The sequence below is a fragment of the Lissotriton vulgaris genome, chromosome 8, assembly GCF_964263255.1.
Source record: "Lissotriton vulgaris chromosome 8, aLisVul1.2, whole genome shotgun sequence".
Classification (NCBI taxonomy): Eukaryota; Metazoa; Chordata; class Amphibia; order Caudata; family Salamandridae; genus Lissotriton; species Lissotriton vulgaris.
The window spans coordinates 1507036190-1507054035 of record NC_141696.1 but is presented as its reverse complement, the minus strand read 5'-3'; the positions used below and the strand labels follow the sequence as shown (position 1 = coordinate 1507054035).

Genomic DNA, 17846 nt, shown 5'->3' with positions numbered 1-17846 from the left:
CCACGCAGTGCCTTTACGACGCAACTTTTACAACGCAAACCATTACAACGCATTGCGCTAGGGGGCGCTCTAGGATAGGGAATAGGTTTAATTTACTATCCAACACCTTCCCTACTATCCACGGGGACTGGAGTTGGAATAGTAAATTTAACTATTCACTATCCAGCGACCCAAACCACTATGCGTTGTAAAGGCATGCGTTGTAAAAGCATGCGTTGTAACGTCATACATCCCTCAGCAAGATCTGGGACATTTAGTAAACATGCCCCACCTGAAGCAGTTGCCCTTCTCCTGGCTTCTATTTAGTGATTAGGAAGGCCGCCTCATAACTCGAGTGGGCGGGGCTCACTGCGTAGTGAGTCACTGTGACATGGGACGTAGGGCTCTTTAAAAAGGGGCGTCTTCAACTCTTTTCTACTCTGGAGCAGGGCTGGGGCGGTCCTGAAAGATATATTTATGGCACTTAAAACACTGTTGTGTTCAAAATGTAATGCGCAGACTATAATCTGACAGGATAATCTGAACTAATTGATAACAAATATTATAATAAAAACCCATTGCAGGCCGATCCCATTCAAACCCAGCCTGAGAGAAGGTTTAGCTGATCCGAGTTATTCGGCTACATGCAAGCAGTGCTTTAAATGGGCGGGTACTCATCGGTACTGAGTACCGGCACTTCTTATTTTTACCAAGCCGAGTACCGGCACTTTTTATTTTTCCAGTGTTAAGGAGAGTACTGGTACTCTGGGTCGGACTGATAAGGTGGCCACTAAACTGGTGCCCGAGGGCCAGCTGTGTAGAAAAGTAGAAATATTGATGTACATAAGCAACGTTCATTTCCCTTTTCCCACTCCTCTCCCTGCGCGTACCATGAATACCGTAAAGCATTAACTACATCCCACTGCCAGCAAAGGCCTGTACTCCTGTGTACATGACAGCCATTTTAGGCACCCTGGCCTTTCGCCCGCCTAAGATTAGAATCACCGGCTTCCCTTCTGCGTGTATTCGAAATCTCTCTCGTGCATAAACCATGAAACCCTCTCCCTTTGCGCGACCCTGCCCCAAGAGGCAGCCCTCCTGCTTGACCCGCGCAAACACCCCCCCTTTTCCTTCTTGAAGAAGCATCCCTCGCCTCAGCTGACATAGCCCCCCAGCTGTATCTGACTGCCCCTGTTCTCTCATGTACGGGTCATAGGATCTCTCTCTCTCTGTACGACTCTGACCCTGCGCGCACCCTGGCCCCCTCCCTCTCCCTCACATGGACAAGTCATAAACCCTCCTCCTCTGCAAGACCCTGTCCTTGGGAGTCACGGCCGCGCCTGACCAACACCTCCTTTCCCTCCATGAATGCCCCTCTGTTGACAAGCCTTCCCTCCGCGCTCGATTGTCCACGCGGCATGAATACCACTCCTTTGATGACCCCTTCCCCCGAGTCCGGCTGACCACACATGTCCAGGGCCATCGCCTAAGCCAGGAGATACCATTTACTGCCCTTATTGTATGAAGTCACTCCTCTTCAAAGGACCCACTATTGATCTTGGTCTCCCCACCCCCTGGGCTACGATCAGGCGCACACATCCTAATAATCAGCGGAACATTCAGCTGCGTCATTGCTCTCTCTCTTATCAGCAGGTCAAGGGTCCCTATTGTGAACACATGTGGGGTATGATTGACACGAGGATTATGGGGTTATCTTTCCTTCGTTTCACAATGCTGTGACTGTAATACCAAGTGTTTTGTAAGGTATAAAAGGTTGAGTCTCAGCTCACTTGTTAGAGCACCTCCTGATGGCACCTTGTTTCGTGTCTGACATGACAGGCTCTCCTCATGAGAAATAAACTCTGTTCTTTGATTCCGGCTTCCAGCGCCCGTCTCTTTATTTGGTAACTATTCAGAATGGGAACTAAGAGGCGTCTTGCGCCAGCAGCCTGGGCATCGACGGTAATATGGGCCCCTGTTCCACAATTGGCGTCCCAACGCGGGGTCCATCAGTGACATAAGGTCCAGTAAGAGAGATCCAGACGAAGAGGTGAATATCTAAATGATCGGAGTATACCTGCCTTGAGAGGGCCCTCGTCCGGCTGCCGATTGAATGAACTTCACCGATTCTGAACGGACCTCTCTTGAGCGACCTACTGTCCTGACTGGAATCCCACAGGACTGCTGCGGTAAAATCATGGAGTAAGAGAACGATCGGGCGCTGGAAGGAGGAAAGCGAAGAACTGCCCACACGGTCCGGTCCGGGTAAGGTCGCGTAAATGCGACAAATTGTGAAATGATTGTTTGTTGGATAATACTAGTATTACGCTTTGTTGAAACCTCTGGAGATTCACTGTCTGCAAACGGGGAAAAACAAACAGGCTCTCTCTTTGCAAGCAGTGAAGGATAGGTAACGCAGACTTTTGTCCCCATTGTAATCCGTCGTGCCTATCTTCCTCCCCCACTGTTTCCCGAACTGTCGTTCGTGGATTATTGTCTGGAGATTCTTTGTCTGCAAACAGGGAAAGAACAAGGTCTCGCTTTGCAGGTAGAGAAAGAGTGGGTAACGATAACTTTTCGTGCCCACTTATTCTCCCCACTGAATTGTTTGATTGAACGAACATTGATTGTTCGGTATTGGTTCGTTTGAGGTATTCACCGCCGCCAAACAACGGAGAATAGAAATATTCTGCCTAGTCTTTGCCCGCAGTGATAAGATAGGTAATGCAGACTTTTGTCCCCGTTGTAATCCGTCATGCCTATCTTCTCCCCACTGGTTGGTAGCCTGTTTAGCCCGGACCGCTTATTAGAGTTGAACCATCCATCTCCACTGGAGGGCACATCTAATAAGGACATGTTTATTAAGTGTGGACTAGTCGCTATAGCTTATAATAGGTTATGGCGTAAAAATACAAGAAAAAGAGTTGAGCGAAATCAGTAGGCCACTGATGAGTTATCAACTTCGCTAAAAATAAAATAAAAAAAAAACGTTAGAAATAACTCGCAATAAGAAACATAAAAATGGCGAGGGAAGACAAGCTTGACATCAAAGCAAGCCACGAGGTAGCTAGGTTCCGTTGCCTACTCCTGCTCCAAACATGTCTGCCTCATTGCCCACCACGCCCAAATAACGGTTACATGAAATAGATACAAATAAATAGGTACCTACCCCCATTCCGGAAGCTCCCGAAGTGCAACAGGTCCGCGGTTACGCCCATCCGGAAGGCGAGGCCTCGAGGCATGCGGGGCTCGCCTGGCCGCGGTCAGAAGGAGATGCTGTTGGGCGGACGGCCCAGAAAACGGTGATGGCCTCTCCTTCTCTCCTCTTCTGCTGCCCTGCTGCAGGCCACGGGGGGGGCTGTCTTGCCTCAGCCACCGACCACCCCTCCCCCCCCCTCTGTCTCTCGCCTGGTCCGACCCGCGAAGAAGGCCGAAGCCAAAAGCGAGAACGGCGACGCTTACAGGTAGTCCCGCCACATGTCAAATTCCTGGATAGTTACAGGTAGTGCCGCCACATGTCAACGCCTGGACAAGCGCAGGTAGTCCCGCCACATGCCAACGCCTGGATAGTTACAAGTAGCCCCGCCACATGTCCACTCCTGGAGAGTTGGAGGTAGTCCTGCCACATGTCAAAAAGGGGGGGGGCTGTCTTGCCTCAGCCGCCGACCCCCCCCCCATCTTCGATAGCCGGCACGGCCAATATCGAAACGACGGAGCCGAGGATCAGCGAGGGGTCGCTGGAAGGGGGAGGTGGCGCGAACGAGCCTCCCCCACCTCCCTCCAGGTGGAGGCTTCCAGCGACACCCCAACGCTCTTTGCTTAAAGAGGGTCCACATCGAAAAGCGGTCTTTTGCCCAGGACGGGCACGCACCCCATGCCTTCTCTCCTCAACCTTGAAGATTCTATGAGAGCCGGGGGGGCACCCCGATCCCTCCGCATGGGCACCCCCGCCCCCCTCACTGGGAACAGCGACATCGGTGCACTCCTGCCGGCGCCAGCCTCAGCTTGGAAATGGCTAAAATGCAGCCACGGCACAGACTTGTTCAGTTCCGGAGGAACACCGGAATGACCCGGTAGGAAAATTGTTGCCGCCCTTCCCACTCTTTGACTGTTGTTGGACTGTTACCACATTGTGCAAAACTTTTTGAACTGCCGACGGAAGGTTCTGGTCCAACCACGAGTCATTGGAGAACATTCTGACTGTACTGGAACTTGCCTGACCCCACCCAAAATGGCGCCGACGCAAAATGAGACTTTTTGAATAAACTTTGTTGCACCCTGACCACGCAGCTTTTTGCACCGAGATATGTATGTAGTTTTCTTGGATAATGAAAGTAGATACGAAGGATATTGAGTATGTGCTTGGACGATGATCTGACTTAGGGTGGGTACTGATTATGATTTGGAAAATGAATTGGTATAATTTAGGTGGTGAATGAACATTGGATAATGAATTTATGAATTTATTAAAGATGAATTACTGACATGCATCATGCTTGCTCTGTAGGGAAGTTCGATACGATTTTATTGCACTGCCGCACTTTTATGCAATGAACTGCCATCAACTTCTTTCTTCCTATGTACAGTTCCAATCTGCTCCGTGGCCGGTCCACTGGGTTGTAGGCCTGTATTTATACATCAACACTTTTTTTTATTAAAAGTATTTTGAAAAAGAAAGCATAGTTGTAGTGGTTGCATTAATGAGTTTCGAATGTTTTGCTACTATGAGCAAAGAATAAGTATGATGAAAGCTGAAGGTTAAAAAGGACCAGATATTTAGCAGCTACATTATGTGTCACAGGCAGCCGGAGAAATGTTTTAGACGCTTTAAAACGACACCACAGAAATTCCTCCTGACCGCCACCCTTGCACCCAACAAAAGGGGTTGCGACCAAGTAACTCATGTAGATACGCAGATCTTAAATGATTATATATCCGACACTACTGGTCCCTCTGGGCTTAAACGCCGAGATGGTAAAGAAATGCACTACGTGGGGATAGGTCGAGTATGTGGTAGGTAAAAACATTTTCGGATTTATGCGCGCTGATGTGTTTTGAATGCTGCACCCCCCCCCCTTCTTCTCCCCCCTTCTGCAGGTCCCGTCGGAACGTCGGCTGAAGTATGGAAAAGCGACGATCGAGCGACCGAAAAAAGGAGAAAAAGGGGATCTGAACATAGTACTTATGCTAACAAGCTTTTGACAGACGTAGACGTAGATATGACTGTTCCCCCGTTAGAGCATAACGACTGGGAGGATGGACTGACATAGAAACTTGACGGGTACTGTATGACGGAAATTGACTCGACATTAGCACGCTAGATAACGCGAGTTTAATTAGATAGGGAAAGGACTAGGAAAAGTCCTGAGGTAAGGGTACCCAGGCACCACCCGTCTGGGAAGTTAGAAATATTGTTGATGTTCGAAATGTACCACCTCCTTCTCACCCTGTTATAGATATAACCAAGCTGCCTGACTGTTCTCCTGACCAATACCCTCTGTTGCATCAGCCTGGAGAACTTCCAATCAAAGGAAGACACTCGAAGATGGTCTAAGATCCACCTATGGGCAATAGCCCGACCAGGTTAATTTCTGACCGGCTGACCAAAGTGTAAGTATTGGCAATTGGGAGCGCTCGCAAAAATAGCCGACGAGAAGAGAAGGAGGAAAGGTAAAGAGAACTCAGCCCATGGATAAATAGGAGATTAAAAATGCGCAGCGTGCGCAAGGAGATTTTTGTTTGGCCAACAACTGTTTTGTGTTTTGTCGTGAACGCTTCTGTATGTAACACATGTACTGTCTTCCCTTGTCTGAGTTTGTGTGTATGTAATGTACAGATTTATGTCTTCCCTCTGTATGTGTTTGCGTGTTACCTGACCCCTGTCGTTCTGTGTTGTGAGCGCACTAAATGACCTATTTTTGTACACGTCTCTCCCTTTCTCTGTCTCTCTCCCCCACTCTGTCTCTCTCTCTCTCTCTACATGTCATACGTGTACCAAATGGCTCGTTTAGGTTGCGGACGACTCTCACTCTCTACGAGAGTCCCCTTGTTCCATCTTCCTTTTTATGGTAAAAATCGTGCCTCGCTGGCACCAGTCTGATTGGATACTTCTTGAACGCGAAGGTGTTCGGCGAAATTGACCGAAACTAAAATGATTGTAACTTGCCATATTACTACCTCTCCTTTCTGCAAAATGAATGAACTTGAATTGGCTAAGAAAGAGAGGACAGGTAAGATGACTGATATCCCCTAATCTGGCCCTTTTATAAGGGGGAATATATGTCAATGGCATCCTAATTTTTATTGTTAGAGACAAGCGCCAAGGTCCAGATTGACCCCCAATGCCCAGATTGCCCCACCCCTTTGCACCCAAGCGCGAACGCCCGAAGCATCCCCGCCCCATTTGATAGACCCCAGCTGCTGTCCCGGATATAAACATGATGACCATGAATAACTGTCGTCCCTCGAGAAAAACTTGTTTTTCCTGACTCTCGATGATAGCGCCCCCGCCCTGTTTTGAAGGGTTAGCCAGCCTTGAAGGGAAATGGTAGACTGATAAAGGCTTGGGTTTGAAAGGCAAGTCTACACTGGAAGTTCCAAAAATGTTGAAATTGGTAAAATACGCAGTTGATGGGAATATTATTTGTATAAATTTATGTCATGAATAGACCGTTGGCATGAACACAGTAGGAATGTTGACATATGCACTGCTTGGTAATAGACCTCTGACTGACCGATGAGCGTATCTCCCAAGTGCGCAGGATTGAGGGAGGAATTCACCTGCATAAATGACTTCTTCTGTCAGTTCTCTAAAAACTTGTTTTGTACCTATTCAAAGATTCACGATCACCGGAAGGAGAGGGGTCGGATGTGACATACAGCCTGGCTACAGATCTTGGGACACGTGTGACCTCGACCAAAGGTGGAGCTGCAGAGAAACAAGATACGGGACGAGACAGCACTTTCAACGTGGAAAATGAGGAATGACGGGCCGCCCTGAAGCCCTCCGTCTGCTAACCCACGTGTGCCTGGAGTCTCCGCCCCCCTTCTTTGGGCCCGATTGATGGGCCTGCCTGCTTGTTATCCTTTGCTCCCTTGGTCCCTTTTGTGTGTCCCAGGAACTCTGACCCAACTCCGCTCTCTCTCTCTCCTATCGACTATTTGAACCATACACACCCCCTCTTTTCCATATGACTTCACGCCAAAGGGAAGAACGGCATTCAGATGGGAAAAGGGTGTTGCCACGGAAATATAGGTGCCGAGCATAAGGCACCTCTAAAAGGACTGGTTAGGGAACAGGACTGTGGTCTAACAGCAGAGGACTGACCGCACCCTGCAACGCGTAAGGATAGAACCGAGCTGGACCTATAGCTCCACCGCCGGTGCTCAACAGCGCCAACGAAAGGACACGGACTAGAGCCTACCAGTGATGGCTCACTGATAAAAAGACACTGTGACGAAGAGATCTTGCGTAATGAACTGAATTCCTCCCTCAACTACTTGGTCAAAATGTTAATTGGTTGCATTCGTTTTTGAAAGTCAGAGGCATTTATGATATGTAGTGCGTTTGCACCTATGTACTGCATTCTGCCTAACACATCAACTGTCCATGATTATTTGCCATATGCCAATATTGACAATGCCAATTCTATGACTGCGCCTGTTTACATGTACCATCATCGATTACGAAAATGAACTTTTGCTATGTAATAAGGGGCGACTGTAGAAAAGTAGAAATATTGATGTACATAAGCAACGTTCATTTCCCTTTTCCCACTCCTCTCCCTGCGCGTACCATGAATACCGTAAAGCATTAACTACATCCCACTGCCAGCAAAGGCCTGTACTCCTGTGTACATGACAGCCATTTTAGGCACCCTGGCCTTTCGCCCGCCTAAGATTAGAATCACCAGCTTCCCTTCTGCGTGTATTCGAAATCTCTCTCGTGCATAAACCATGAAACCCTCTCCCTTTGCGCGACCCTGCCCCGAGAGGCAGCCCTCCTGCTTGACCCGCGCAAACCCCCCCCCATTTCCTTCTTGAAGAAGCATCCCTCGCCTCAGCTGACATAGCCCCCCAGCTGTATCTGACTGCCCCTGTTCTCTCATGTACGGGTCATAGGATCTCTCTCTCTCTGTGCGACTCTGACCCTGCGCGCACCCTGGCCCCCTCCCTCTCCCTCACATGGACAAGTCATAAACCCTCCTCCTCTGCAAGACCCTGTCCTTGGGAGTCACGGCCGCGCCTGACCAACACCTCCTTTCCCTCCATGAATGCCCCTCTGTTGACAAGCCTTCCCTCCGCGCTCGATTGTCCACGCGGCATGAATACCACTCCTTTGATGACCCCTTCCCCCGAGTCCGGCTGACCACACATGTCCAGGGCCATCGCCTAAGCCAGGAGATACCATTTACTGCCCTTATTGTATGAAGTCACTCCTCTTCAAAGGACCCACTATTGATCTTGGTCTCCCCACCCCCTGGGCTACGATCAGGCGCACACATCCTAATAATCAGCGGAACATTCAGCTGCGTCATTGCTCTCTCTCTTATCAGCAGGTCAAGGGTCCCTATTGTGAACACATGTGGGGTATGATTGACACGAGGATTATGGGGTTATCTTTCCTTCGTTTCACAATGCTGTGACTGTAATACCAAGTGTTTTGTAAGGTATAAAAGGTTGAGTCTCAGCTCACTTGTTAGAGCACCTCCTGATGGCACCTTGTTTCGTGTCTGACATGACAGGCTCTCCTCATGAGAAATAAACTCTGTTCTTTGATTCCGGCTTCCAGCGCCCGTCTCTTTATTTGGTAACTATTCAGAATGGGAACTAAGAGGCGTCTTGCGCCAGCAGCCTGGGCATCGATGGTAATATGGGCCCCTGTTCCACAGCTGTGTGCCGTTTTTTTGGCTGCATGTTGGCTGTTGCTATCTGTCTGTATTATTCTATGGCAAGCTGCCCGATGTGGCCTGAACGGCCTATTGTAGGCCTGCCGCAGGGGCAAGAGGGCCTCCGCTCCCTTCCTACCCAGATGTAAGCTCTCCTTGTCCTCACCACCCCCAAACCAGGCGTCGATGATGAGTCGTCTTTATTAGTGTTTGGGACATTGGTGAGGGCCTGTGCATGAGTGGGCGTGCATGAACGCGGGTACAAAGGGCCATTTTCACCCCTTGGCCTCCCACTGGGGTCTGACTGTCTTTTTCCTGACTCACTTGCCCCTGCGAATCCACCCCCGCCCCAGGCCTCCCCATCGCGCCTGCTGGGAATTCAGTCCATGAGGGGCGGCAATGAAGTGGTGGAGATGGCATGAGCGGCCTCCCTGGTGTCCAGGTGAGGTGGGAGGAGGTCACTGACCTTCCCATTGTAGGGCAGTATTGTTCTTCCCGTGACCTCTATCCTGTAGGACTCTGCACATGCAGTGGAAGAGGTGTGGCACCCTGGCCAGGGCGACTGACGTGGGAATCTGGGGCCCACGGTTTGATCCCCCTCCACCGGCGGCAGGTCAGCCCAGCACCATGTGACTCTGGGCAATAGCTCGCTTAATCCTCCCGACGGCCCCCAGCGCCGGGATACCTCCGGGTAACTGTTCGCGCTTTACAAATACTGGATTTACATTTTACATGCTCACCACCCTGCAGTGCTCACTGTCTGCCACTTCAAGCTCTCCTGCGGTGGGGCCTTCTGCCCACTGGAGGGGAGGAAAAATGAGGGTGAGTGAAGGCGAAGAATGAGGAAGAAGGAGCAGAGAGTTTAAAATAGGAAACGATATAAAGGCAGACAGGCAGATAGAGATAAGGAAGAGATCCAGACGGCTATGGAAAGAGGTAGCGAGGCGCGGAAACGGCAGATTAGAAATAGAAGGAGTGGTGGTAGAGAGAGTGCTAGGATACATTTGGGGTAAAGAGAGTGGGACAGAATTAGCTACAAACAGGAGAGAGGTGAGTGCGGGAGGGATCTTGAGGTTAAAGATGTGAAGACAGAGAGTGTATGTTTGAGAGGAACAGGATCAGGAGCCATTTGAAAAGAAATGCCTGTAATGCTTGTTTGTGTGTGTGCACTCTTGAATATATAAGGATTGCGCCAAATGCAAACAAGAAGGAACATTAGAATTATTAGGATATTAAGAAGCTGAAAATATTTCAAAACAAGGAAACATGAGCATTTGGTGTTTGGCCTTCATTTTGTGTAACGAGTTAACACATTTTGATTGGATTGATACATTTCTCACATCTTTTGTTCTGTCCCGCAGCCGTTGTAAGTGCCAGCGTCTCTCTCTTCCTAGAGCACATTGATTATCAGCCTGAAAGTGATAAAAGTACTGTTGATGGCTTGGCTCATTCAGGGTTACAGCTGTTAATCTGCAGGTATGGAAAGTCTGAGTCCACAATCCAGGGTACACAATAGAAGTGTTTTTGCATCATCATGTCTCACTCCGCCTCTAGCCACGCCCCTAGCTCAATTGAATGAGTACCTGCACTTATTTTTTCCCATTTAAAGCACTGCATGTAAGGATGGAGGTAAGTAACTGTATTAGCCTTTCCACTTCTATTATGTAAATTTGAGAACATTTGTAAAAAGACAGCAATAAAAATTGGAAAAAAAATTATCGCTGGGAGGAAATTCACTGGCAAGTTGGGGGTGAGGGTGTGGCACAGTCCTGGGGTGAACTGGGTCTAGGCTTCCCGACCGCCCAACACCCACTCCCCGCAAAACCATAGGTATAGGAGAAGTGTGGCTCACTGGTTAGAGGATGCAGACCTGGCAGCAGAGGTCAGCCTGGGACCAGGGTTCAATTCCCGGCTCGGCGGGGTCTTGAGTCCTAAAATGTCAATGGACTCGACAATTCACGCTGCGGTGCCTACTCGATTCACGGGTTCACACTCTACGACTCTGGGCAATAGCTTGCTTAATCTCCACAACGGCCCCTCGTGGCGGGATGCCTGGCTTTCACCTTGCGGATATCCTGCCGGGGTTATCTCACAGGGGAATACCAGGACGGGTTCCCTAAGCAAGCGCTTAGATACCACTCCCAGCAAAACCATAGGTATAAGCGGAGGTCCAGCAACTTCAAGCAGGGCACTCTTCAGAGATATACAGGTGTGGTGCGTAATGTGACAAAAAGCAAAGCGCGACAGCCCTACAGAGTAAAGAGGACCACACTAACTGAAAGTGCAAGGCAAATATTTTACAAACAAATGAAATAAAAATGAGAAATGAACTATTATTCGGGAGTTATTTATTTGTTTTGCAACACTTATTTAATGGCTATCGGAGTACAGAGAGCAACGTGTACCAAGCAGGGTATCGATTCAACTATACATAGAAAAAGAAAAATGTATTTGTTTTCACTCGTTTCTTCTCCGCGATTACAGTGACGGAGTTCATATAAGAAAATACCCCGGCTGTACACAATTCTGGAAGGTGCAGTGTGTACACCGGGAATGCATGAGCAGGGACAAGGGGTATGGGACAGTGGAGCACTAGGAGGTAAAGAGGAGACCAGGGTGGGGATTATGGGTGTCCGCAGGGAGGGGCAAGGAGGGGCGCTTACCCCCCACCCCCGGATTTTTCACGTGCCCTTTAATGACTTTACCCCTGCCCTTTGACATAGTCAACAAGCATTTGCAATGCAATAGGTCTCGGTTTTGTGAGAGTTTTAGCTATTAGCATTGTAAATGACAATACCTTTTATTTATGTTTTAAAAACCAAAACATAAATAAAAGGCATTGTCATTTACAATGCCAATACCTCAAACTTGGGTAAATGCGAGACCTATTGCATTGCAAATGCTTGTTCAGCAAGGAGGGGTGGATGTTCCTTCTCCTTCCAAGGAGTGCAATGATATTTCTTCAGCCTTGCGGTTTTTGGTGAATGAAGACTAGTGTAGGAAGGTGCCGAAAACCTGGCTTTTTGGTGTAAATTAGTTGGGGCACAGTCTCTGTCCGCCTTATTAATTTTACAGAGCCGGGAAACCTATGGGCAACTGTGCATTTTACGTTTTATAAATCTGCATTATTACTATTAATAATACATTAATCTCAGATGGCACAACAACTGAGCAGCCTTGAGTGCCTTCGACCAGGGCAGGCCTGCTTGTACAGAAGAAAAGCCGAATAAAATATACCTGAATGCACTCTGACAGGGGTTTTAAAAAAGAAGTCAGGCGAAATTTGACTACTCTGTGCAGACTAAACTTGTGTGATGACACTGACAAAAGTTGTGCCTGGCCCCCCAGAAACAAAATGCTCCTTTAATTTGTGTTAGATGAAGGGGTGCTAACCAGTGTAAGAGAAGGGCGGCTCCCACGCAATACCTTTGCAAGAAAACAAATCCCCAGTTAATAGAAATAAGATGGGTGAAATGTATGAGTTGGGTGAATATATTCTGGAAAAAAGGACATTATATATGTAGGGTAACTGGTAAAAAACAGATTGTGCTGCCATGGTGTTTTCAACGTGGACCTGGATATACCATGCTTACCATACATTTCACCACCTGCCACCTCACTTACAGGCTTAAATAAAACAAATTTGGTTCAACATTAACTAATACAATGAGCTGCACATAGTGCAGTGCAACGGCAGACACTTTGGAGAGGGCAGCTGCACAGCTGACTGCTGTATTCAGGTATTATTAATCTGGGATTAAGTGATGGCATTAATTAAGTGAAAGCTTTTGTCCAGAATGAGAATCCATCAATGTCCCTCATTGCTGAACGTCCCTGAAGGATGCTGCGTTGAAAAAACATCCAGACTTATTCAAACGTAATTCAAACAGGTTGGAAACAAGGACTGCTTAATTGTCACGAGAATTACTAGTGTCATTATTTTGTTGAAATCCATATGACACCATTGGCGCATTTATTAAAAGAGCTCCTATTTTAAGAAGACAGAGTGCCGGAAAATCCCAACATTGGATAGCTCCTCTTAAGGTAATAATAAAATGCTGTTTCTGTGCTTCCATCCAAAGCAACAAGTGTACATATAGATGTGTATGTATGTATATAGATGTGTAAGTGTGTATATATATATATATATATATATATATATATATATATATATATATATATATATATATATATATATATATATATATATATATATATATATATATATATACATACTACTATTATAAAGAGAGAACTGTGTCCTTTGAGCCAGGTAAACTCGAAAAGTACAGCACCAATCCAAACACCCGAAGACATATTTGAAAACCTCAGGGCAAGCAGAAGGACATAGGCTATATAAAAAGAAAAAATATACATTGTTAAAAAAATTAGAAATAAAAATAAAGTAGTGCCTTGTAAGTATTGCCAGCCGCGACGTCTGCGTGATGACATCGGGAGCGCGGGGAGGAGCGGCGTTCAGAAGCAACAGGAAGAGCGGAGGACATGAGCGCGGGGAGGAGCGGCGAGCGGCGGTCAAGCGGTGAGGAGCAGCGAGAAGCGGAGGAGCAGTGGAGCGGTGAAATCAGCAGCGCGGGGTGGAGCGGCGGGTGAGGTAAGTGAAGCAGCCAAAATGCTGCCCCCAGCCCCCTTCTGCCCCAGGCAACGCTGGGGCGGGCTGCTAGTATATATATATATATAGAGAGAGAGAGAGAGAGAGAGAGGGGGGGGAGAGAGAGAGAGAGAGAGAGAGAGAGAGAGAGATAGTATCCAGAGAGAGTGGGGGTCAGAAAGCAAAAGGGGGCCACAGAACACAATAAATAGAGAGACAGATTAAATAGACAGGCAGAGAGAAAGGCAGACAGACACAGAGAGATAAGCAGGCAAATGGAGAGTGAAAGAGAAAAACAGACAAAGAGAAAGGAGAGACGCAGAGAAAACTAAAGAAATGCAGACAGACAGAAGAAGGCAGAGAGGATGTGAGAGAAACAGAGAGAGGCACAGAAATAGAGAGGTAGTCGCAGAAAAGAGACGGTAATAGAGGCAGGGACAGAAATAGAGGGAGAGAGAGGTGGGAGCACAGAAGAGAGAGTGTGGGCACAGGTGAGGTAAATAGAACGAGGGCCAGCGAGAGAGGGAGAGACAGAAATAGATGCAAAGAGGGAGACATACGGACCTGGGGTTTCCCCCAGCACGCGTTGCCCCACTGGTTTGAAGACACTCTGGCCTGGCCTGCAGCTCCGGTTGTGCTTTGGCGGGAATCGTGATACCAGGACAAACCCGGAGACCCCTTATCGGCAGAGACTCGTTCTGTGACCTTGTGGGAGCTCCTAAGAGTCACTTCCGGGGACACTTGTGACTCAGGAGCGTCGGGTTTGAAGGAGGCCGCTGGGATTGGGGAAAGGAGAGGAAAAATTCGGAAGCATGGAGGAAGGAAAATCAAGGGTGGAAGAAAGAGAATGACACAGCAGGGAAATAAATTAGACAGAAATGGAGGGGGTAGAAAATACACAGCTGGGGCGTCAACACAGAAATAGAGAGGTAGTCGCAGAAAAGAGACGGTAATAGAGGCAGGGACAGAAATAGAGGGAGAGAGAGGTGGGAGCACAGAAGAGAGAGTGTGGGCACAGGTGAGGTAAATAGAACGAGGGCCAGCGAGAGAGGGAGAGACAGAAATAGATGCAAAGAGGGAGACATACGGACCTGGGGTTTCCCCCAGCACGCGTTGCCCCACTGGTTTGAAGACACTCTGGCCTGGCCTGCAGCTCCGGTTGTGCTTTGGCGGGAATCGTGATACCAGGACAAACCCGGAGACCCCTTATCGGCAGAGACTCGTTCTGTGACCTTGTGGGAGCTCCTAAGAGTCACTTCCGGGGACACTTGTGACTCAGGAGCGTCGGGTTTGAAGGAGGCCGCTGGGATTGGGGAAAGGAGAGGAAAAATTCGGAAGCATGGAGGAAGGAAAATCAAGGGTGGAAGAAAGAGAATGACACAGCAGGGAAATAAATTAGACAGAAATGGAGGGGGTAGAAAATACACAGCTGGGGCGTCAACACATGCAGAGCGCTCAAAGGAGAGAGGAAAAACAGAAGGAAAAAAACTATGGGGGAGATCAAAGTTTGAAATCTGATAGAGTTAGACGAAGAGAGAGGGTGAAAGAAAACGAGGGAGAGAATTTGTGTGAAAAAAGAGACGGTAGTGATGAAAGTGAGGAATGCAGTGTAGTGGCGGCAAAAGTGAAAGTAGTTTATGCGAAAATAGAGATGGTAGTGATGAAAGTGAGGAATGCAGTGTAGCAGCGGCAAAAGTGAAAGTTAAAAAAACAAGCCCGGGAGTTGTGTGTGCGTGCGCGCTAAAAGAAAATTTTAAAAAAGCACGCGAGTGCGCGAGTGGTGCGCGCGCGCTCATTGGCAAAAGTGAAAGCAGCTGCAGCGTCACGTCTGGTGAGTGGTGTGCGATGTGCACACACCATGATGAGAGAGGAAAGCCAGATGGCACCTCCGCTCGTAACTGTGCGCGTAACTGCACGCTCTGTGCCACACAAAAAGCTGTGGTTGGCTTTTTAAAGCCCACTCACTAAATGTCTCGAAAGAGTAGCGCATGCACTGGCTCAGGCAAGACCTAAAAAGGGTCTGAGGATGCATGATGTTAAAATGATGCCCATGGTGCGGACGATATAGAAGGGTCTGCGCCAGGGCGCCTTGGCAGGGTTATGGGAGTAGGGACTGAGATCTCCTAGGGGTATTTAGGATGGTTTATCATACTGACGATTTAACTACGGGGCACGCCATGGTACCCATATGAAGGAAGGCCGGGTAGGTGGACTCATGGGGGCGAGGTGTTAAAACTTATACGGAAGGTTCCCCCATACTGCCTCAAGGACCTGTATTTTGTTGATGAGTTTCGAGGTAGTGCTCATGGCTACTCTCTCTATGGAGCTTGATCAGCCCTTCGGTGCATGTCGGGGTACAGGCTTGTCGCCAATGGAGGAGTAGGCACAGCTGGACTACAGAAGAATACGTTCTGCATAGAGTAGTGCCTTTCATTTCTCCTACATCCGCAGTGATCCCTTCTACTTCTTGCACAACTCGGACTGCCGCTGCCAAGAGTTCTAATGCTAAAAGGAAGAGAAGAGAGGACAGAGGGCACCCCTAGTGGGAACCATGGCCAATTTTGAAGGCCTCCGAAAGGAATCATCCACACGCAACCTCTGCTGTAGGCGCATCGCACAAGAGGATAACCTTGTGGAACCTTGTGTATGAAGTTATCACTCAGAACCATATAGGACAGGATGTACAACACACTCCACCCAGTCAAATGCTTTCTCAGCGTCTAATGCGAGCGCCAGCGTCTGTCTCTGTTGGATCATCTTTCGTCAGCCATAGAAGGTGTGCCATCTCCCACAAATGAGTGCAGGAGCTATGGTCCGAGACAGACCCCACCAGAGATTCAGGATAAATTGAGGGATCAATTTACCTAGGTGCGTCGCCAGGATTTTAGCCAAGATCTTTAGATCCACAGCCCCGTAAAAGTAAAGATATCAGGAGGTAACTGGTGCAATCCAGTGGGTTTTTGTTAGGGCCGGCTCTAGGGCAGTGCAAACGATGCCACGGCACCTGCCGCTGACTTTGGAACGTGCGGGAGAGTGTTTTCAAATATATTGTGGATGTAAAAGCACCGGCTGCAGCTTCTTTGCCTCCAGAAACTTCTAGGCAACAATAAAAATGTTAAGATAACGCTGGTGATTAATGTACCTGCTGGAGAGAGATCGGAGTTTTGTCTAGTGGAAGTTTTGACTCATCCTAAGATAGCACAGAGGGTTAATATGCCTGCTGCGAGGAGAGTGCAGCATACAGATCACGGAAGTGCAAATAATGTAAATAGTTCAGCGGGTTACTGCTTTTGTCACAGAGATCCTTAACTGTCATCAAAAAGCTGCATAAAGACTGCAAGTTATAGGTTAGTACATTATGTTTTCTTACCCAGTCTTTCATTATCCTGATGTAGCAAAAAGGGTTCGTTTGGGTAGGAATACATTCTTATTAGTAAAGAGAGCCCCCAACCATGGTGTACAATTTTAAATTCTGAGTTTCTGCTTTTCCAGACCAAGCACTCAAACTACACTGCCTACCAGTATGGATGACGTGACTCGTACACCTTGTAGTCCTCTGTCTTGTGTAACATTTCCTATAAACTAAGTCACACACGTATGATTCATTGTCTCAGTGTAATGTGTGTGTGTGTGTAATGTAAAGCGCTCTGACACCCTACACTAGCATGAGTGGCGCTATAAAACTAAAGGAATCAATGTGAGAGCGAGTGGTATGGAACCTTGAGGGGCTCTGTTAAGGGTGCCGTAACATAGGCCCAGCGGTTTACACTGTGTACTTTAAGTTAAATATTTAGTTGTTTATGAATTACAGTACCTTTTCTTTTCTAAAGTAAAAGCACTGCCTGGACATTTATTTATTTCACGTTGCTGCACACAAAACGGAGGTCTACGCTTTCTAACCACCACCCCCACCTCTCTCAGTGACTGAAGGCATGGAGGAGGAATGGGTGAGAGAACAGATGGATGCTTCCAGACACTTTCATAGATAAGCCTTTGCCAATGCCTGTTTTTATTTGCAAGGAAAATAATGTTCCTGATGAAAACTTCCCTTCCCCTCTATGCCCCTAGAAAGATGTGGTTGTAACATGCTCTTTCGCGGTCTTCGTGTGCTATTATCGTCCTGTTCTTTTAGATGTAACTTTGAAACTGCAGGCACGTGAGGAAGATACCTCACCAATTATATTTATTCTTTCTGAACCTGAATGTATCTTGTGTTTGCAACTTTTAAATTGCGCGCCTGCGGACAGTACATTGTGTGCATTGAACCCGCCGCATTCTCTGGTTTACTCTTGCACTTACATGCTCACTCAAACAGGGCGCTTGGGTAATTAAACAATGACGTAAGGAACATTGTTTGCCAGCTGGTCTCC

General features: G+C 47.9%; 1 protein-coding gene across 2 annotated transcripts in view; it reads right to left on the bottom strand.

Annotated features, from left to right (window-relative positions):
- FBXO40 (F-box protein 40) overlaps positions 1-17846 on the bottom strand; it is an 85408-nt gene that overhangs the window by 51083 nt on the left and 16479 nt on the right. The gene's annotated exons all lie outside the window — the stretch shown is intronic.